We start from the raw sequence: 23136 nt of genomic DNA, 5'->3' as shown, positions 1-23136 counted from the left end.
TTCCTCACAATCAGAAACAGACATGTATTGATGACTGTCTTTTGTGGGTGGGGGTAAGGAGGCATGCTATATGTATACATCTGGCAGCAGCAAGTTGAATTACATTACCATGGCTATTTGTTCTTTTATTTGTATGGGAGCTTTATGTCAGAGAGGTAAACAGAAGGAGAATTTAATTTGGAGAGGTAGGGGAAGGAGGCATTCCAAAACAACTTGAAGTCTATGGCTGTGACAATTTGTTCTTACAATTTTATCCCAAATCCAATGCCAAAGGGGTACATAGAATGTAACTATCTTTTTTGAGGGTAGGGAGGCTGACATTTTCTTTGATATGATCTATATATTCTCACAATTATTTGCCTTCTCAATTTATTGGGAACTACTACTACTATTTTGTCAACTTTGAGCATTATGCTTTGGACACAAGCTATGTCTTCTTTCAAAGAAAAAGTAAGACTGAATTTCTTTCCTTACTTGTGATTTTTCCTCAGGCCATCATTGGCTCACAAAATAGGAAAAACCCTGAAATGTACCTCAGAGCAACTAGAATCCTATGACTTCTGATAGCCCAGCAGCCCCCTACCTCCATTGTAATTTGGTTACTTCCTCCCTGGTTATTGTAGTGCAGTTTTGACTAATTAGGGTATGTTGAAAGATGGAGGAAAAATCTGAGGAGTAAGACAAAGTACGAAAAACAAGAATTAAGTAATCTGTCTGTATGGTGTGGGGCCAGGATGGGGGGAACAAGGGAGGGACACTGGGAAACAGGGGGATAGTGTGGAGTAAGGGCACTATGAAGTATTTTGTCTAGGGCTACATTTCAGCTGTGGCTGGCCTTGTTGATTGCAGTTGGACATCTGATGTATATATAGTCAATAAAGTGTCTTTAATTTGTGGGTAGTGATGCAGTCTGTAGATGAAAGTGACTGACTCTAACTATTGTTTGATCACAGGTAAATGGTCATTTACCTGTTATAATATAACCCCATTCCTTTCTAATTAGCAGTACCAATTCAGTTGCCTCTTGCAGCCTCCCTGAGTTTGATGTCACCAGCCTCCGCTGGTCCAGCTCCAGTGACACCAGCATGATATGCTGGCGGGCTTGGGTTCAAGTCTCAAAAGAAAGTTACTATTATCCTTGACTTCAATAATTCTGACAGAGTCCAAGCAGAAAACTTTTCTTTATATATGTGTGTATGTTTGCAGTTTGATTGGTAAAATACAGTATTTGAATAGCATCTGTGACTGCATCAGACTCTGTGCCTGAAGTATAATCTGCAGTGTTTTCAGAGGTAATGCCACAGTCAGCATACACATATATCTTGTTTACTTCCATCTGCCATGCCAGATGAGACAATGTCCATATCTGTATTTTGCAGAGGGGATGTCATATACAGGAAGAAGGCAAGAGGTACCCAACAAAGTGTTGTATAGATTGCATGAGACAAGACCCGTGATAGTCAGGGATGACTGTCAAAGAAGGTAGGAGAATGCCACTGAATTGAGAGCTACAATGACAATTGATGCAAACCCCAATCAGAAAATGAGAAAAGGGGGTTGATGATGATAATTACTTACAGTTGTAAGTATCATCTGCTTGCTTCCAAACAAATAATTTTCCCATCATCTTGGAAGTAGTATTAAAAAGATCCTTCTCTCTCATTCTCTCCCTTTGTCATTCCATCTGTCAGATTTTGGAATTGTAACTTTTGATTGACCCTATATGCTTTGGCTTCTGTGGTTCTGCAATACAAATAGAGTGTGGTAGACATTATTTTTACTTATTTAATTTTATTTTACATTTTTGACCTGGAGTGACCGGCTGAGATACTGGCCTTTTTCAGCGGAGGCCCAGGGAGAAAAGCTCCAAAGATATACAATGCAATAAAAATAGCAATGCAGATACATTTCAATAAAAATAGCAATAGAGAATTTTGGCAGTTAAAATACATAAGCTACACACATGTATATTGTTGACAGATAAAACAGTACTATAAACAAAAAGGAGAATGTTAAAAAAGTAGAATAAGTTTTATGTTTTTATTTATAAAGAGAATTGAGTAAATATAAGGTTTTGTATGCAGAGTAGCAGAAACTTAAAAGGTTACATATGAATTTCAGGGAGCTGAGTATAGAAGCTTTGGAGGTTGCATAGAAAGCACAGGATGAAGTACTTAATGGTAAGTTTTAGTAAGTTAGTTTAACTGTACTATAAAAGGTAGGTAATATTCAGAGAGGGTGAGTACAATGGCAGGACCAGTGTTTTTTAAAGTGGTCTTTGGTTGCTAGCTTAAATTGTTTGGAGGGAGTCAGGGACCTTATTTCTAATGGGAGTTTGTTCCATGCAATAGAGGGATGGTAGCTATATAAGTTGCACCCTGTGTTGGATTTGGGTTTGTGGATTTTTAGTAGGTCTTGGGTTAAGCTTCAGAGAAGTCTGGTAGGGGAGTAGTGAGAGAATATAGACTTGGGCAGATATCAGGCTGATATAGGATGGAGTGTATGATTTGGAGTTGAGCTTGTAGGAACAGGTGAGGTAGTTTGGGCCATTTCAGATATTTTAGGGAGAGACAGTGATGAGATTTAAATGTTTGTTGAGCTGCAAATCTAGCTATTTTGTGGTAGGTTGATTCTACTTTGGTAAGTAGGGAGGAGTTCAGATTTGTGAGTATTTGGGAACAATAGGTTAGGCATGGAAGAAGGTAGGTATGGGTAAGAGAAATCCTAGATTCAGTAGTTAGGAATCTGTTGTTCCTGTACAGTAGTCCTAGCTTTTGGTGGTTTTTTAAATACAATTGTTAATGTGAAGATCGAATCTTAGTTGGTCGTCAGTGGTAATGCCAAGGAGTTTTGTGCTAGTTTTGACTTCTATAGGAGTATTGTTTAGGGATCTTATGGAGAACGAAAGTTTAATGTGGTTTGCAGATTTAGGTAGAAAGAGTAGTAATTTTGTTTTCTTAGGGTTGAGGATGAGCTGAGTATTAGTGAGCCATGTCTCTACTGAGTTGAAAGATGTCTGGGTATCTGTTATGAGTTCTAAGGGGGAATTAGCAATAGTTATGATTGTAGAGTCATCTGAATATTGGACAATGTTAGATTGAGGACAAGAGGAGTGGAGTGAGTTGGTGAAGATATTAAAGAGTAGAGGTCCAAGAATGGAACCTTGGAGAACACCACTTCTTACTGAGAGAGGGGTAGATAGTGCTGAGTCCCATCGTACTGACTGCAGCCTATCAGAGAGAGAGCTAGAAAACCATGCAACTTTATCAGGGAAGAAGTTTAGGTCTAAAGTTTACTAAGTAGCAGAGTGTGTGAGACAGCGTCAAAAGCCTTAGAAAGGTCAAGGAATAGACAGGGTATGAGTTTGTGATCATCTTTAGCCAGGGCTAAGGTGTTGAGAAATGATAGTAGAGCTGTGGTTGTACTATGCTTGGGACAGAAGCCATGCTGTGTTGGAGTGAGAAGTTTTTCTTGTAAGAGATAATGCATAATTTGTTTGTGTATACATTTCTCAAGGATTTTGGAGAGAGAGGGGAGAGGATAGCGATAGGTCTGAATTTAGATATTTCTGTGGAGTTACCTCCTTTATGAATAGGAAGAGTGTAAAACTGTTTCCAGATAAAAGGAATTTTAGACTCAGAGATGGAGTGATTGATTAGTATAGATACAGGCAAAGCAAGAGAGTGTGCAGCAATCTGGAGAAAGTAAGAAGGAATATTGTCTGCTGATACAGAGCTTGGTTTGAGTTTTGAGAGCAGAGTTCTGATATAGTCAATGGAGACAAGTTTGAGAGAGAAGGAGTTTACTGGGATAGTGGTTGAGGGGTGTATAGGGAGCTTTGAAGTGTTGTTGTTTGAGAGGTTGGGATTACATAGTTTGGAAATGGATTTGATAAAGTAGGTGTTGAAGGTATTGACAGTTTCTTCAGGTAGCTTGTCAGGATATGGATTTGGTGAAGTTGGGTTACCTGGATGTAGTATTTGGTTTATAGCATTCCAGAATTTGCTTGGATCAGATTTTAATGATTTTGGGGGATTATAATAAAAGTTTTTTTTTTTGTCTTTGTTGATAAGTTTTTTGTCTGATTCCTAAGTTCTTTATACTTTAAGAGGTCAGCTGGAAGTTTAGTTTGTACCCATGTTTTCCATGCCCTATCTCTGGATTTCATAAGGGTACAGGTGGTTTTAGTTAGCTAGGGTGAAATGTTTGCCTTTAATTAAACTTTTCTCAGTGGGGCTAGAGAATTTAAAATATTTAGGAAAGTTGAGTTGAAGGCATTTACTGCTTTGCTGAGTGAGAGCTGAATAAGGAAATTCCATTTAATTCTAGAGAGGAGGGTTTTAAAAGTGTTTGGGTTAAAGGTTGAAAGTTTGCGGCCAGTGTGGTTTGGGGAGGTGCATGATTGTATTGTAGCACTTTTATAGGTGAGTGGTTGCTCAGAGCATCAGGTAGAGTTTCAGGGTTATGGTATTTGCTGGGGTTAGAAACAAGTATCCAATCTATCAAGGATCTTGAAGAATGAGAGTTATTAGTATGGGTAGGTTTGGAGATTAGTTGTGTAAATCCATGGAGGTTTATGTGCTGTGGAGGGTTTGGATTATTAAGATTATGCCAATTAATGTTTACATCCCCAAGAAGGATAGTTTCATTAGGGAAATTTAGGGAGAGATATGACAGTATATTTTCCCTTAAGGGGATGTTGTCCCCTGGTGGAATGTATATGGCTATATGGCTACTACTGTGACGGTAGTAAAGTCATTGGGTTTGAGGTTTGCTATTAGTATTTTAGCAGGCGTAAAGGAGAGAATTGGTTCTTTAGGAAGGGAGAGAGTGAGGTAGTTACAGTAAACTAAAGCAACACCTCCACCTTTTTTCTTTAAGTGATCTTGGCATTGTAAATTATAACCTGGAGGAAGAATGTCTTTATCTTTGTTTTGAGGTTTAAGCCAAGTTTCTGTGACAGAGATAATGTCTGGGGTATGAAGAGATACCCAAGCATGAAACTGGTTTAGTTTGTTGAGCATACTTCGAGTATTGATAGAATAGAAGGAAATAAATAAATTAATTAATTAATTAATTAAATAAATAAATAAATAAATAAATAAACATTAACGTGGATGTCAGTCATTTGTGGTCCCAATACCTGTACATTAGTTATAAATCATAAAGCAGAATACTTATCAAGAAGTGTAACTACACCGTCAGGGTCAGTGGAACTCCAGTGTTCTATGTCACTCTTCTTCATTGTAACAGTAGAGGTAGTTAAAATTAACATAGGCAGAAGCCAGAAACCCAACACTGGTTATCAAACTGGCCATTTTTCTCTAGCCTTGTTTTAATCTTTTTAATGTAAACATTTGATTTTAAGGGGTTCTGTTGGATTATATAAGTTTTAGATTCTAGGTGTGAGAGCTTACCCCCTTATATGTTGTGAAAATCCTAAGGAATTTTTCAAATTATCTTTAATATTCCTGCACAACTGGCCTTGAAATGAAGCCAGTTGAGCACTGGGACTGAATGAATCAACGTTTTTTTGTGAGGTTTCACTTTGTCTCCACTGCTCAGCAGATCTGTTCTGGAGGATCAGGTGTCATTCATTTTGCAAATGATCACCCTGATCTCTCCCTTGGTATGTCAGTATCCATCTGTGTCAAGCACCACCTTATTCTGCTAGGTGAATATTCCTAGATTTTTGTGCCGAAGCATACCGACACTTCCTCAGTGAGACTATACACATTTTGGGACTCTGCAGCTGTTTTTGCTCTCTATAATTAACTTAAAAAGATGGCAATGCCTTTAGTCACCTATTTCTTGAAGATCAATCTTGTGAAAATTTAGAGCTATACATTAGTGGACAATTCAGATTTCAGATAATAAAAGTTGCTAAAATTAACAAAGGCAGAAACCAGTACCTAGACACTGGTACATTTAATCCTGCTTTGCTATGAAATCACTGTATGTGACAGGCCTACATAAGTGTTTTAAATTTTCTTTTTGTCTGACAGGAAAATTTTCATATTCTGGTCTATTTAATATATTTTTTGTTGTTGTTTGGTCCATGGTCATTTGCCCTTTCCATCCTTAGCATTAATTCATATATTAACATATTTATTACCTCTTCAGAGTCCAACTTAAGCCTTTAAAAATCTTCCTTTGCTGTCTTATTTCAGGGTTTCCTTAATTTTATTGTTGTTGATACTAATTTTACCTGTCCTTCCATACATATATGTTTATAGAAAATGGAGAAGGAAGGCTTCAGGGTTTAAAAAATGTGACAAATGAGGTTGCAAAACCCTGCTGCAGTATCTGCACCAGCAGAGTGTTGTTTGACTAGAACTGGAGCACTTGGCCATTAACTGCAAAATCTGCCAGTCCTTTCATCTCCTGTCTGTAACTGACAGAAGGAACACACTTATTTTGAAAGGCCACTGTGAGATAATTGACCAATGAATTGTCCTCTCAACCTCCCAAAAATGCTGAGAAATCTTAAATAAGGCTTCTGACAAGAACAAAAGTAAAGAAAAAAAATAAGAGAATGAAGGAGAAGAGAAAGAGGACACTTGACACTCCGCAGTCATCCTCTCTGACATCTAATATTCCTAAGCCCCCAGGGCAAATTGTATCTTTGGCTCTGGCTTTTTCAGAATCATTATCTTCTTCACCATTAGTGTTGATGCTGTTGATACCAAAACTATGGTGATCCAGGAAACAGTTTCCTAAAAAGCAGACCTCTCCAATTTCCCGTTCCTCTGTGAGAGAGCTCTCAAGATTTGTGAGCTCTAGACCCCTCTTCTGTATCTTTACTTAGGTCTTCTATGTCCTGCAGGAATGTGGTTGATTTCAGCTGGGACCAAATTGTTTATTTATTTATTTGTTTATTTACATTTTATTAATGGGAAAGTCTGACTGGGTAGAAGCCCATTTTCAGCAGAGGCCTGGGGAGAAAAGCTCCAAATTTTTAGAAAACATGTTAGAACAATAATTCTACAATCTTCAAAAATAAAACAAAAAGCATCTGCAGTTTAAATAATTATAACATTAGATATAAAAACATTGGTTAAGAATCAATACAAGGTATATGACAATCATTTAATATTTAAAGAACTTTTAGACAGTTTGTGAAGAAATTAAAGGTAAGTTAGTTTAATATAAATAGGAAATGCAACTTGAAATGAGAGAAAAACAGGTTTATGGTATATTTAGAGAGAAAGTCAGGGAAGAGAATTGGATAGCAGTAGGAAGTAAGTGAAGAAGGGAGAGTAAGGAGATATAAGGAATGGAAAGGTATTTGTTCACATTTATGGATATAGTTTAGCCTGGTTTTGAGCAAGAGCAAAGCCAGATTTTATCTAGGAAGTCTTTCAGAGTGGTTTTGAAAGATGGGAGGGAGGATATAGACCTGATGGATACAGGTAAGGAGTTCCAAGCCTTAGCAACCTTGTACAAGTTCAGACAGAGCCCAGCAGATTTGCTAGGTTTGTAGACACATAGGAGTTTTGGTCACTGGATTGCAATGACTGACTGGGAGCATAGTTGTGTAGAATTTTTTTTAGTGCTGGACAGGCAGACAGATGCTGAATAATTTTATAGATGGTAAAAAGTTCTGTATATGTTAGTTGATGTGGCAGTTCTCATCAGTTTAGGCTTTTCAGTGAAAGGAGTATGTGCTGCAAATTTAGCAACATTGTTATGGCATTTTTAACAACTTTATTGGATTATCATTTGTGACATTGGCAAATTTACATTTATATAAAATAATCAAACTGTATTAACAAGTTCAGGTTTACAAACATTATACTTCATATATATTGCTACAAATCATATAACCTAAACAACATTACATAAATTATTCAGTTCCTGCCCTTGTTTAAACAAGAAACATCTTTATTAAGCCATCACTTATGATATAGGCAATCATGTATTTATATAATTGAAAACAAACCACACCAACACAATCCTAGTTGCAAGCATTTTACATCACAAACCTTACTGACACACTCCCAGTTGCAAACATTGCACATCACTTATAATCAACCCAATCATTTTCAGTCAAACGTTACATACCTTATTTAAGTCCTGCTTCTTTTAAACCTCATTCCTCCCCTGTATATATTGTTCCCACAATTCCCATTTTTTTCTTATGTAGGTTCCTCCTACCCTTTTCTAAAAATCTCAATTCCAGTTGTTTTATCTCTGTTACTATATTCACTACTCCTAGTATAGTTGCTTCAAATTTTGATTTCCATTTCCTAGTATTTGCTTTTGTGGCAGCTACTGTAATTAGACCCAGCAAGTCCTTACAATGTCAAGGTAACTATGATTCTGTATCATAGCTCAGAAAAATCATCTTCTTCATCAAACCAATCGTACCTACTCAGCATCTCTGACAATACATCCCACAGGAAATCCTTAAAATCTGCAAGCTCACAGCACTCCCAGAAAATATGTTCCCAATAACCTCTTTTTTTTCCCCATCACACCTCCAACATTTGCTGTCTACATGAGGAAGAATTCTCTGGAGTCTACTTGGGGTATAAAAATATATATGTAAACATTTCCAAGCAAAAATCCTAAATCTTCTAGATTTTGTTGCATATTTGGGAGACATGCATATATTCTTCCTTTGTTTCTTTGTGAATTGCTTATCCAGTCTCTCTTGTGATCCTTTCTAACCTCCTCTGACTGATTCTTATAGCTATCATGCAATATTTTATATGCTGTACTAGTTATCCCTTTATTAATGGTAGCTTCTGTTCTAGATTCTACTAAAAACTGTACCAGTGCTGTTTTTTCATGTAGGACCCTGCTATTTCTTTCTGTTTGCCTATACTCTGATATCAGGCTTTGATAGGAAAGGCAATCTCTGCCTTGCAATCCGAATACATTTTTGGTGTCTTCCCATTCTATCATCTTTCCTGTTATTTGTCCCCAATACCTTGGTCCCTTTGACAGTTTTCCCAATAAATTCTAGACCCCCTCTTGCCTATTGTCTATATACCAAATTGTTCATGCGGAATTACAGAAAAAAGATTTATAACATCAATTGTTCGAAACCCAAAGGTGTTTTTATCCATATAATCAACTTCCCTAAGCCTCTCAAGACAATGCCATGAGTCTTTGAGGATGTGCCCTGCATCAATTAATGCTTTTTTACAGTAAAGATCCACAAATGCAGCTAGGGGTTCAGTCTTCGACCCCTTAGCTGATACTATAGGCTGAAATTGCAAATGTTCCGTCCCCTTATGCACCATCGGTATCCCAAATAATTTTGGCATTTTAGGGAACTTAACTGAGAGGTAGTCAAAATCAACCTCGTTAATCACCCCTTGATATAGTGCATCCAGTAAATACATGTCAATCTTCTGGTAAGCACTGTTAACCTCATTATTTGAGACTCTAACATATGTATTTTCATCACATAATATTTTCATCATTTGACAACTATAATCTATTCCATGCATAATGACCATCCCCCCTCCCTTATCCGGTCTCATGCACCTATATTGTTTAGATGTAATAAACTCATTGAGAACCATTCTTTCTCCCTTAGTCAAATTATCTTTAATCGTAGACTTCTGAGAACATATTTTCCTGAAATCATATTCAACTAACTGTTCAAAAGCATTAATTTCTACATTAGGGGGTGGTATAAACGTACTCTTTCTTTTAAGTACCATAGATTCCTGGTTATTATTATGTGTAACTTCCCCAGGTCTAACCAAGGAGAAGTACAATTGAAGGTTCAACTTTCTCATATACAATTTCAAGTTGATTAAAACTTGTGCTATATCCAACTTGTAACTTGGCACAAAATTAATGCCTTTACTAAACAATTCAAAGTAGGTTTCATTGATATTTAAATCAGTATAATTATAAATTGTAAATCCCTTTTCCTTTATAATCTCGTGCTTCATACCCAATGTCGTGTCCACAGTGTTGCAAGCAAATAGGTCTGACCCCACACCATTCCCATCCCCCTGAGCTTCGCTAAACCAAACATCATCATTGATAAAAGTACCATGTGTATGTTCAACATCTAAACTAGTGACATCAGATGTCCCAGTCACTATAAAGCTACAACCATCTACATTGGAGAGTTCACCATTTAAATGTAATGCAGTGTTAGAAATCTTACATACACCAATTTCATCAGCAGAGATGGCATCACAACATAACACTTGTTCATTTGTGTTTTTCACAACATCAACCTCACTGTCTATCATACAAAAACTATCACACAAACCAAAAATGTTACTGTTCAGAACAAACAGTGTGTCAATGTTGCTACATATTTCAAAGTCCACTGTAAAATCATTGTTCACATGTCTTCCTGATAATTCCTCCCCCTCCTCCTGGGGCTTAGATGTTGGACTCTCCCATATTGTGGCCCCTTGCCTATTGTCTATATACCAAATTGCAGTTATCCCTGTTGGCAGAATCTTCTTTCTCCATTCTCATGGTGGCTTAGATCTTAGGATACTTTCTGCTACATTATGGATATAATATTCTGTATGATTATTGTTATTCTGATTAAATACCTGCATCCAAAATCCCAGTCTCTTCTTGTTTCTTGAGCTTCTCCCCTGTTTTATCACCATCCCTTTCCACTTTGAATAATATTTTTCTTCTTGTGCTATGTATAGGAGCCTTAACTCAGAGACTTGAGTTAACCTAAAAGAAAGGTTATCCATGCTAAGATACATGGTGAAGCCTGTGCTTCTACAAAGTGCTAACTGGTTTTGTCTTATCTTTATAGCTCTCCCAGATGGGAAAACCCCCAAATGCTTTCAGAGAACATTATCTCCTAGCCAGTTTCCCTTTTCTATTTTCCCCCCAAACAATCACTCTCCACGAGACTGTAACCAATTTCTCTTTATCAGATTGTCTTCATGGAGACATGACAATCAGACAGTTAATTTCTCTTTATCAAATTGTTTCCATGGAGACATGAGGGCCAGATACAGAATTGCTACCTAGCATACGTTAATTTACTAGTAAAAACATCATAATATTTTGTATTATTTTTCATTTACTTGCTTTCTCTTAAAATGTGTTACCATATCAATCCAAGGTCCTTAATCCAGTCATTCCTCCAGGCAGGAATGAGAAAAAGCCCATTCATTTTTTTATTTTGTCATGCTGTTTTAACCAGGCTTTTTTTTATATTGCAGTACCTACATTTCTTAAAACTGAATAAGAAGAAAGAGAAAAGGGAGAAAGAAATGAAAAAAAAGAACATCAGACCTATTTACAATCCCCATTACACCTAAAAGTAACTGAGAAAACTTTACTTTATAGCATGCAAAATAACTGAGAAAACTTTACTTTATAGCATGCAAAGAAAACCATACACCACAAAAATAGTAGTATTAGGAAAGAATGTTTTCTTTACTTACAGTTAACTTTCTCCCCTCTCTTCCCCTCCCCAAAGCATTTTTTGGAACATTAATGACATGAAGTAAGGCATATAGACAAAAAAGACAACACTCTTACTTTTCCTCCCCAAATCCCTCTTCCACCTCTAATCCTCTTTTAACATCTTTTCACTGATTAATACTAACATCACCCCTGTTAACCAGACTAAGCTCCTTGAAGCTATCATAGATGACCAACTAAAATTTGACCTTTATATACATCACACTGTTAAGAAAACCCATCAAAAGCTTGGTCTCCTATATAGAAACAAAATGTTCCTCACCCCTGATACCAGAATCTCACTAGCAAATGATTATCTTATTCCTAACCTTTTCTACAGCTCACAAAAAATTCACAAATCTCCAGTCTTCTCTATAAACTTGAAACTACCACTAACAAAGTAGTTAAATTTACTGCTAATCTTCTTTCCAAATCACACCACTGTCATGCTCTTATATCCCTCAACTGGCTAGAGTTCCCTAACCAACTTAAAATCACCCAAATGCTCTTCATTCGCTCTATCATTAATAACTCTTCTTCCTGCCCTAGCTTGTTCTCACTAGTCTCATTTTATACCTCTCCCCGATCTCTATGGAGCTCAGTTCAATATTTGTTACAGATTCATAAACCTAAAAAATCTGTAGGACAGAACTTATATAGTTACTCATCCGCTATTCAATGGAGCAAGCTTCCTATGACACTGCGAAGCATACCTCAAGTTTATAAATTCAGGAGATCTCTTAAAGAATACCTGAATCACTCACGGAAATGCCACTGTAACCACCCTACCTGAATATAGTTCCTACTCTATTCCTTTTCCTTTATTCTTCTGTCCTTCTTTAACATATTTCTCCTTCTGTTTATTTCTACTATTTTCCAGCCAATATATTGTATTTTACTATCTTCTGCTCTACTTATTTGTGATAACTTCATGTACTTTTGCTATATAATATCCTTTAGTCTCTATTCTTCTTTTTTATCACCATCCTATATATTGCTAATCTTTTGTATTATACTTCTATTGTAACATGTATTTTTATATTTGTATTGTGGAGCTTTTCTCCCGGGGCCTCCGCTGAAAAAGGGCTTTGTCCCAGTCAGACTTTCCCAGTCATTAAATATACTTTAGAGTTACCCCAAAAGTCTAACAGATTCTGAAAAAGTCCAGTATTTCAAGATTTTCTTGTTCTGTCATATTTCACAAATATAATTATTGAATTGTAATCACACATTAATTCACTAGTTTATTACTCTTCATCTCTGTCTCCCATATCCTGTCTCTACTTCATTTCCAATATGCTCTAAATTCTTCTAGTCAATACTCATGCTCACGTCCTTATCTCCAACATTTTTCTTTGAAACATTGGAAATGGTTTCACAGGTACAGTCTCTCTGTGATCTTTATTACCAGAAGAACAAGAAGCAGAATTACCTTCTGTTTCACAGCTCACTGTTTGTTGGACAAACTTTTGTATTTCCTCCTTAGCATGTACTTCATCAGAAAATTATTTTTGTCCCTCCAGGGAAGAATACCTTGAAGACAGCTAGGCATACTACTCAACCTAATAGAGCAAGACATTTGGACAAAGCCATAAAGAAGTGTGATGAAGGCCCAAAAATAGGGACAGTTTTTAAATATTGCTCTTATAAACTTAGAAAGTTGATAGAATAACAAGTTTTGCATTACCATGAATTTTCAATGGACTAAAAATATGAGGCCAAAATCTGGACATTCTGCAAAAATCTGTACAGTTGAGAAGTATGCAGCTGGGTATAGCAGTTTGAATCTCACACCTGTGTCTCGACATTTCCTGAATAGCAGAATGAATTTACTCCTCTTCTGCCTGGTGTACAATGAGTAATCATTCTCCACAAACACTCTGCTGTCTCACAGTTTTAGTATTTTGTCCTTCTGCCATAGTTTTGTCAGAATCAACTCCTTCTGCTGGTAAGATTGCATCTTTACTATTAAAGGTCTAGGTTGCTTTCTCTTAGCCAGGTTTGGAGCATACACATGATATGCCCTCTCAACTAAGAACTCCTGCTGTGGAATACCAGTTCAGTTGTTTATTTGTGCTTTCATGAAATTTATGAAGTCTGTTTCTTCCAGCTTCTCTGGTATAGCTGAAAATCTCAGATTTTCTCTACATGCTGTATCCTCTAATTCTATTATTTTTTGAAACATCTCTTCCTGAGCGGTCTCATATTCATCAAAGAAAAAGATCCAACAACTGCCATGGTGGCTATTAAACATTCACACAATGCGCAGTTCCGGTACAATAAAGGCTGTCTCAGTGTTCGAGGACCGGACTGGTCCTAAAATAATCCCAAAAGTCCAATGAAAAGTAAAAAAGTGTTTTATTACACTAAAGAAAGTACACAAAATAAAATGTTAAAAAACAGAACAAAGATTGAGCGCTTTCGCCTCCCTCCGGAGGGTTCTTCAGAATCTAACACCATTTCCAAATGTTCCTTATTTAATACATATTGCTCCAAAATCATTGGCTAGCAGTATCATCATTGATTAACTAATTGAACATTAAAGGGCTGGCATATGAAAAAGGACCTAGCGTATACAACAACAAAGGACAGTGTACCAAAAAGGCAATACAATGAAAAAATGAAATAAAATAAAATGAAATGAGGACAAACCCAAACATACTTTAAATATATAATGTATGCTATAAATATAAATATATATATATATATATATATATATATATATATATATATATATATAAATATATAAAAACTATCTGATTGTGTGGAATTCAGTCCGATTCAGAATGGTTGAAGAACAATTTAATTACACGGTATAAATATACAAAATAATATATTTACCTATTAGTTTAAAAAGAAATAAGTAAATAAATAAATAATTAAGTATACGTAAATAGATAAATATGTGTAATAAAAAAATATAAATTGAATTGAATAAATACATGAATATATATATATATATATATATATATATATATATATATAGATATAGATATATATAAAATATATTAAATATAATAAATATATGAAGTATATAAAATGTATATGTAAAATATAAAATATAGACAATAAAATATAAAATTCTGAAAATTCTTAATTTAAAAGAAGGGAGTAAATTGTAACACTGTCATCTTGTTTTGACTTTGTTTTTAGTCTTTGGGTCTGCAGCTAACAATTTTAGTGTTAGAGTTATAGAAATGTGGTCATTAAGGCCCTTGCCGCAACATGCATCGAGCCTTAACTGCCAAATCATTTCCCTATACTCCAAAAGTGTCTCCCAGTCACCACCCCTATCTGGATGAGCGACCTCCTCTATTACCCAGAATTTGTAATCAGCCACATTACAAGTCAGAGCATGCCTGTATAGAGCATTATTCACATTGTGCTTGTTTATATCCCTGATATGTTCATAAATTCTAGATCTCAGATGGCGCTCGGTTTTCCCTATATAGTAGCTCCAACATGCTTGACAAAATACTAGGTAAACAACCCCTTTTGAGTAGCAACTATTATACCTTCTAGCCCTAAGTGTCAAGTCTAGGCTAGGTATTCTCACTTCCTTTAATCCAGCAATATAAGAGCACTGTGCGCATCTACCACATCTAAATGTACCACACTTCTTATTGATCCCTTCTATATTCATCTTTTCTCTTTCAATCATATTTTTAATATTCTCGTTTCTCCTAAAACTATATTTTATATACTGCCCTGAAACACATTAGTTCTAGTAGATATATTTCTGAACAAATCCCAAGTCTCATTAATACATTTTTGTAACCATCTAATACCTCTATAATATGTTAATGTCAAGTATGGTACTGTATTTAAGTTATCAATATTGTCACCCCCCCTGCTCATTGTGGGTGTTTATTGAAAAATCTACTTCAAAACTAGAATCTGCAGTGCCCCCGCTGGTTAAAAGGGGAATATATCTATTACCCCTGCCTGTCAGGACATATTCTTTTATGGAATTAATAAGTTCCATTGGATATCCTCTCTCTAGGAACATTCTCTCTACATTATTAATTTCATTCACAAAATCACCCTTGTCAGAGATCATTCTAGCCATCCTGATCATTTGCCCTTTCACAATATTTTTCTTTAATTGATAAGGATGGTCGCTTTCAAAATGTAAATAGGCATTTGAAAAATGCTCCTTCCTATAGATGTTTGACCTATAACATTTCTTTTGATGGTCTTTATTTAATTTCACATCTAGGAAGTGAATTTCATCTCTTCCCACCTGATATGTGAATTGTAGAAATGTAGTTGTTTGATTAATGTAATAAATAAATTCCTTTACAGAATCAAAAGGCCCTGTCCATAAGACAAATATGTCATCCAGAAAACGGAAATATTTTGCTATATGCTGACTGAATTCTGACCTAAAAACATATATACGCTCCCAGAATAACATAATAATATTTGCGTATATGGGGGCACATGCTGATCCCATGGCAATTCCCTCTTTTTGGTGATAATAATCACCCTGAAAATAAACATAATTGTATTTTAAAACTAATTCCATACACTCTAAAACAACTTTAAATTCATCACCTGTTAAAAAATTCATTTCAATCAACATTTCATCAAACCATTCCAAACCTTCAGTCTGAGGTATCACTGAAAACAAATCCCTTACATCAGTCGTAATAAATATTATATCATCTGTATAAATACTCTTGCCAATTTTATTTAAAAAGTCCCATGAATCGACTAAAATATGGTCATATTTATTATAAAACTTTTTTAACTTAGTGTCCACATAAATAGCCAAAGGTTGTGTCTTGGACCCCATTGATGAAACTGGTCTCATGGGTGGATTATAAAGTCACTTATGTACCTTCGATATACCAAAAATAACAGGTATAACAGGCTTAGGGACTCTTAGAAATTTATATAGTTCAGTGTCAATCAATCCTTGTAATACATTATCTTCCAAAATTAAATCTATCTTCTTATAGGAAATATTAATCTCATTCCTAGTCACTAATCCATAATAATCTTCTTTGTCCAAAATATCTTTCATTCTTTTGATGTAGTCCTATCTGTCCATTAATACCACCCCTGCACGCTTGTCTGGTTTCATTACACGAATTCTATCATTACCACTTAGTTCATTTAACAAATGTATTTCGGCCTCAGTCAAATTTTTACCTATCTCAATCTCTTTTTTGTGTTCATTACGTATTCTATTGGTAACACATCTCTCAAAATTCAAGATTTCATACTGAAGCGGGGGATTATAGGTACTAGATCTAATAAGTACGTTTTTCCTGTCCTGAACCTCCCTATCCTTATACATATGTATAAAATTTAATTTACGTGTGAAAATTTTAATATCCAGTAGAATATTTTCAATTCTAGGTTTTTTAATAGGGACGAAGGTAAAACCTTTTGTAAAAAGGTTAAAATAAGTTTCATTAATGGGTATATCAGTGTAGTTAAAAATATTAAAATTATTAAATGAACTAATAATATCATCGTGTTGTTCGTCTACCTCTACCATTGAACCTACTTCATTACTATCTACTGTAGTACTTTGACTGACATCTTCCCTTATCTGCGTGTCCTCCCCAAATGTTGGGTATTGTTGTTCATTGTAACTTGTGCATACGAGGATTGTTGGGCCCGATTCCTTAACCTCTCTAACCTCCTGGATTCCTCCATTTCTAAAGGGACACCCGCTCTTTCATTATTTTCTCCATCACTGCCATTAAAAAACTGTTGTTCGTGTCCATAGGAACTGTATTCATAATGGCCTTGCTGCCCCTGTCTGTCCATACCAGCTTGTCTAAACTCGTAATTGTCCCTATACATATTATTTCTGTTGTTGTTTCTATTATTCCTAACGTTATAATAAGCATTGGAAGTTCTTCCCAATGTATAACTTTTATTTTTGGTTTCATTACAATAAGCAAAACCCCTTTCATACTCATTCAGGTCTCTCTCCAGTTTCTTAAGCTTCCTATTAGTATTCATGTTAATAGTATAGTCAACGTCGTGCAAAACTCTCAAATAAATGTTTTTATATTCATCTATAGAAATCAATAAATCTGTATTGATTTCATTGTATAATCCATCAATTTCTTTTTTGGTTTGTTCCATGACCTCGACATTACGTTTCATCATCAGTTTTGACAATGCCAGCCCACAATCATTAAAAATATCACATACTGCTTTAAAAAACATTTTGTCCTCATACACATTATTCGGAAATTTGTTAAGCCTAAGTCCTTTTGGTACTATCTTATCTTTGAAACATTTCTCAAAGTACCAATTCTCTACGGCCAAGGATTTGTATTTAAGTAACAATGATTTAAAAGTCTTACACTTTTCTTTGTATGTCAAATTAACCGCTTGTTCATTCTTCTTCTCCTTAGTGTTGAATCTAAGCGATTGATTCAACCACATTTGAAAATCAATGTTCTTGTAAGATTCTATTACTTGATGTCCAAGGTTACCTTTTTGTGTGTTGATATGTCCCTGACCACCATTAGGTCACGTACGCCCGTTATCCGGATGTACTTTACCACCAGCATACTCGCTCCGAGCGTCTGACGTCATCAATGTAACAGCCGCCCCTCTCGGGCTGCTCTGTGCACAGGGGATTTCGTTAGCAGATCCTGAAAGTACTATATCGGCCTGGGAATGGGTCTGAATAACCCTGAGTAGTTCATTAAGCATAGTGCTATTCTCCATCGAACCTGACTCCTCGTACCCGGAAACAGCAGCAGAAAATGTCAACTGATAACCAAAGGAGAATTGAACACAAAACACCCACACAACACGCAGTTCCGATACAATAAAGGCTGTCTCAGTGTTCGAGGACTGGACTGGTCCTAAAATAATCCCAAAACTCCGATGAAAAGTAAAAAAAGTGTTTTATTACACTAAAGAAAGTACACAAAATAAAATGTTAAAAAACAGAACAAAGATTGAGCGCTTTTGCCTCCCTCCGGAGGCTTCTTCAGAATCTAACACCATTTCCAAATGTTCCTTATTTAATACATATTGCTCCAAAATCATTGGCTAGCAGTATCATCATTGATTAACTAATTGAACATTAAAGGGCTGGCATATGAAAAAGGACCTAGCGTATACAACAACAAAGGACAGTGTACCAAAAAGGCAATACAATGAAAAAATGAAATAAAATAAAATAAATTAAATCAATTCTCCTTTGGTTATCAGCTATTAAACATTCACAAGTAACTCAAAGTAACTCAAGACGAAATTAAAATGATACACAGTATTTTAAAAAACAAAGGTGAGCACTTTCAAAGTTACAAACTGTTTCATCTGATCTACTTGCAAAAAAATCTAAACATTAAATACCATAAATAATTAACTCCTGCTCTAAAATGTCATAATTAAAATGTGTCAACAATTGGTTAGTATTACCAGAAGACTCTCTTCCTTTTCCAACATAAAAATCTACTTACAAATTCAAAAGTCCATAATCATAGAGGCATTCCATTGGTTATTACTGCAAAGCAGCGCTTCTGACATTGCCAAAGCTTTATAAATCACAAATTATTAAAAAATGTGAACAACTTGAGGAATCCAGTGAATACATTCACTGTAATGGATCCATGTAGTCAGTACGCCATGGATGGTGGGCAGTTCCTCCAGCTAAAATACCAGGCATCAATAAACCAGTCATATTAGGTTATGAAATCAGATTGACATTTCAACAAGCCTATAAAGCATTAACAATACAGAAACTAAAACAATATGAAAACTGTCTATAGACCCTAAACCTAAGCACAAAATAATATAAAAAACAAAAATATTCGAACAATCTGCAAAGCATGTCTCAGCCATTACAATATCTATCACATAAAGCACATATCAATCACAAATAATAAAATCAGCCCAATAAAAGGATATGACAGCTATATCTAATGAGGGAGTGATCGTGCCTTCAGTGTAGGTTTTAAAGAAACCATCCATCCCTGATGTCTAATAAGATTACAGTTCTATAATCCACCCCTGCTCCTTCAACTCGGTTTTATTCTTCACATCTCCACCTCTTATATCTAAATAGATTCGTTCTAAAGCAAAACATTTGAAATTATGCTGCTGGCCAAATTCATTAGCATGTGAAGCTAAAGCATTACTCAACTTGTTATTTTTTATATCATTTAAATGTTCAAGGATTCTATCCTTGAAACATCTGTTCATTTTTCCTACATAAAATCCATAACAAAATTCACAAAACGCTTAATGTACTAAATTCGTTGTCTTACAATCAGCATAAAAAGAACATTCAATAAAATCTTACGAAGAGAAGAGTTGAGTAATGCTTTAGCCTCACATGTTAATGAATTTAGCCAGCAGCTTAAATTCAAATTTTTTGCTTTAGAACTAATCTTTTTAGATATAATATTTTGTGATTTATAAATCTTTGAGAATGTCAGAAGCTTTGCTTTGTAGTAATAATCTATGGAGTGTCTCTATGATTATGGACTTTTGAATTTGTAAGTAGATTTTTATGTTGGAAAAGGAAGTGAGTTTTCTGATAATAATCACCAGTTATTTTAATTATGACATTTTAGAGTTAATTATTTATGGTATTTAATGCTTAGATGTTTTTTTAAGTAAGTCTGATGGAACGGTTTGTAACTGTGAAAGTGCTCACCTTTGTTTATTAAACACTGTGTAACGTTTTAATTTGATCTTGATCTATTTTGAGTTATTTGTGAACATTTAACCATTGCCGTGGCAATTGCTGGTTCTTTTTCTTTGATACATAATTGGTTTGTTTTCAGAAGCTTTTACCCAATGTGCTGCTACCTTTTGTTTATTTGTCAGTCTCCTATTCAGCCAGCCTTTGCTTCACTTCAACCTCTGATTTTTGCAGCTTTATCACCTCATCTGAATATCTGTTTATAGCTTCTTCCATTTTTTCCAGCCTTTTGTTGTTTGTTTTGATATACTCCAGTATTTTTTTAACTAGGTCTGTGTGCAGTTGCCTTGTATCTTCCTGTAGATTACTGGAAGGCATGTCTGGAGGTTGCATTGCTTTTTGCTGAACAGCTGCAGAACTTTCTCCAGTCAGTGTTTCTTCCTCACTTTTTGTAGGTGATTTTTTTTCCAGGTGCTTTGTATTTCTTTTTTCCTGGTTTCCAGGCAATACACTTTCCAGCCAGTTACTGAAATTTACCCATAAACACAAAAGTCTACTGGCCTTCTCTGTTGAATTTCTGTTTTCACACTGGGAGAGCTGGAGTTCAGCCGTTACTCAATGTGTGGCCATCTTCGAAGTCTGAACTTTGTTATAGCATTGTTTAAGTTTTAATTTTCGTGAAACCTGGAGATTAGTAGGAGTGGGAGCACCATAAACAAGTGTGGGGAGGAGATAAGTAATGGCGAGTGTAGTTTTAGTTGTGTTGGTGAGAAACCTTTTGGCTCTGTAAAGCATCCCTAGTTTTTGCTGAGTTTTTCTTATGCAATTTTGTATATACAGGTTGTATGCAAGATTATCATCCACTATCAACTGTAATAGTTTGCTATGAGAAGTGACTTCAGTGGTTATATTATGAAGAGAGAGGACTTTAAATTTTGTTTTTTCATGAAAGAGGGATTTGGGGAAAAAGTAGTAGCTTGATCTTTTTTGGGTTGACCATGAGTTGTGAGTTACAAAGCCGTGTTTCAGTGGCTGTTAAAGCTTCCTAAGTAATTTTTTGAAGGTGTACCATGTCGTCAGATGTGCAAATGAGAGTGGAATCATCTGTGTATTTTATTAGTGTGGCCTGTTGAGTGGATACATGGAGGGTGTTGGTGAAAATGTTAAAGAAGAGGGGACCGAGGATAGATCCTTGTGGTACACCAGTGGTGACTAGGAGGTAGGGAGAGAGCATGGAATGCCATTTTACTGACTTATACCTATTGGACAGGTAGCTTTTGAACAACAGAGGGGTGGGCTGAGAGAGACCTAGTGAGGACATTTGAAGTAGACGTTTGCTGTGACAAACTGTATCGAAAACTTTAGACAAGTCTGGAAATAAGGAAGAGACTAGTTTGCCATTATCCCTAGCTTTATTGACAGAATCTATAGAGGTTAGAAGGGCAGTGCCAGTACTATGGGAAGGATGGAAGCCATGTTGAATAGGGAATAGGAGTTTTTCCTGCAGGAGATAGTCTAGCAATTGTTTCTGAATATATTTTTCATGTATTTTAACAAGAGGAGATAAGCTAGATTATAATTATAATAATGGGAGTCTTTATGAAAGTTCATGTAGACCTGGAAATCATTCCATCCCCTATACTCCTTGGGCTGACAGGTCTGGCCCTCCCATTTTCTCATTTCTTGAAGTTGAGCCTTTGAGACTGATCTCCAGGGGCCTCCCTGCATTGACTCATTCAGATCCATTCATGACTTCAGGTTCTTTTGCGCTCAGTATGTCCATCCCAGACCTGAATGACCCTTTGTTGCAAGGAATGTAACCATAGCAGCAGTCGGCTTCATCACCTTTAGACTTTGAGATGGCTTGGATATTGCCTTCTTTGATATCCTTGATATGCAACCTCAATTTTCAAGATATTTGAGAGGATTTTGGCTTGCCAGCCTATGCAAGAAGGGGATTCCACTATTGTATTAGCTCCATCCTCACATCCCAGTCTGTCTGAAGTTTTCCTTCCTGAACACCAGTCCCATGGACAGCCCAGCTCTTTAGGCCTTCATCTCGCCATTCAATAAGGGTATAGGAACACCTTTGCCTTTTCAGAAGAGTCAAAGTTCACAAGAAGTATAAGTGAAAGTGAAAGAGGAGACACTTAGATTCCCCAATGGAATCTTTCATGCTAGGCACAGACTGTGATAAAGGGGAAGATTCCCCCTGTAGTCTCCCTGAAGACTCCACCTTTGGAGAAGTGATAGACATGATGAGACAGAGAGTGACCTGGCCTACTTTCACCCCCTTTGCTGGGTGAGAAAGTATTCATCAAGCAGTTTAGAGTTGGCCCGTCTACTTCCTGGGTGGTCTCTCCTGATGTCTGCCTTACAGACATTGTAGCAGAGATGGCACAGCAAGATCCCAGTTTGGGGAACCCAGAAACCAGAAACCAGACAAGATTTTAAAAACTCCCAATTATAGTCCCATTTGGAGTAAGGAACCACTGATAGATTATGTTGTGGTTGCAGTAGCAACAAAGAAAAGGCTATGAGAAGAGAACTCTCTACATCCTCCTAAAAGGGAATCCAGGATGATAATCAGTTTGGAAAGCAGACTTATGCCTCAGGACATTTTTCCCAGAGGGCATTAAACTACATATCTCATGATTATTTCCAAAGGGGATCTAGCTGAACAGACCCTGGATTCCCTATGGAGACCCCCAACTCTGGATACAAAGAAGCTAATGAAAGTCCAATTTTTGACCATGTTGCCCATTATCAACCTGACCGTGGGGCTTCTATCTAATGCAGGGAAAACAGGCACCAGCATAGCAGTGCTCTGTCATGCCTGACTGAGAATGTTTAATTTTGTGGACAACTTCAAGGCATCCTCCTTGAATGCCCCTACAGTGGATCAACACTGTTTGTCCCAAGGTAAAAGATACCTTAATAGAGAAAGAACAAGAAGGAGAAACTCTGTCTGCCATTTGAGTTCAGTTTGCGATCCCTCAATGATCCTAATCTTGGAATCAGAGTAGTAATAAGGGACTCTGGTTCAAGTAATCTCAGTGTTCTACCTAGAACACCTCTTCAGATTGGGC

The sequence above is a fragment of the Protopterus annectens genome, chromosome 9.part0 (assembly GCF_019279795.1).
Source record: "Protopterus annectens isolate FY-2018-M chromosome 9.part0, PAN1.0, whole genome shotgun sequence".
Classification (NCBI taxonomy): domain Eukaryota; kingdom Metazoa; phylum Chordata; order Ceratodontiformes; family Protopteridae; genus Protopterus; species Protopterus annectens.
The sequence above is the reverse complement of the archived record's forward strand: the minus strand, read 5'-3'. Positions refer to the sequence as shown.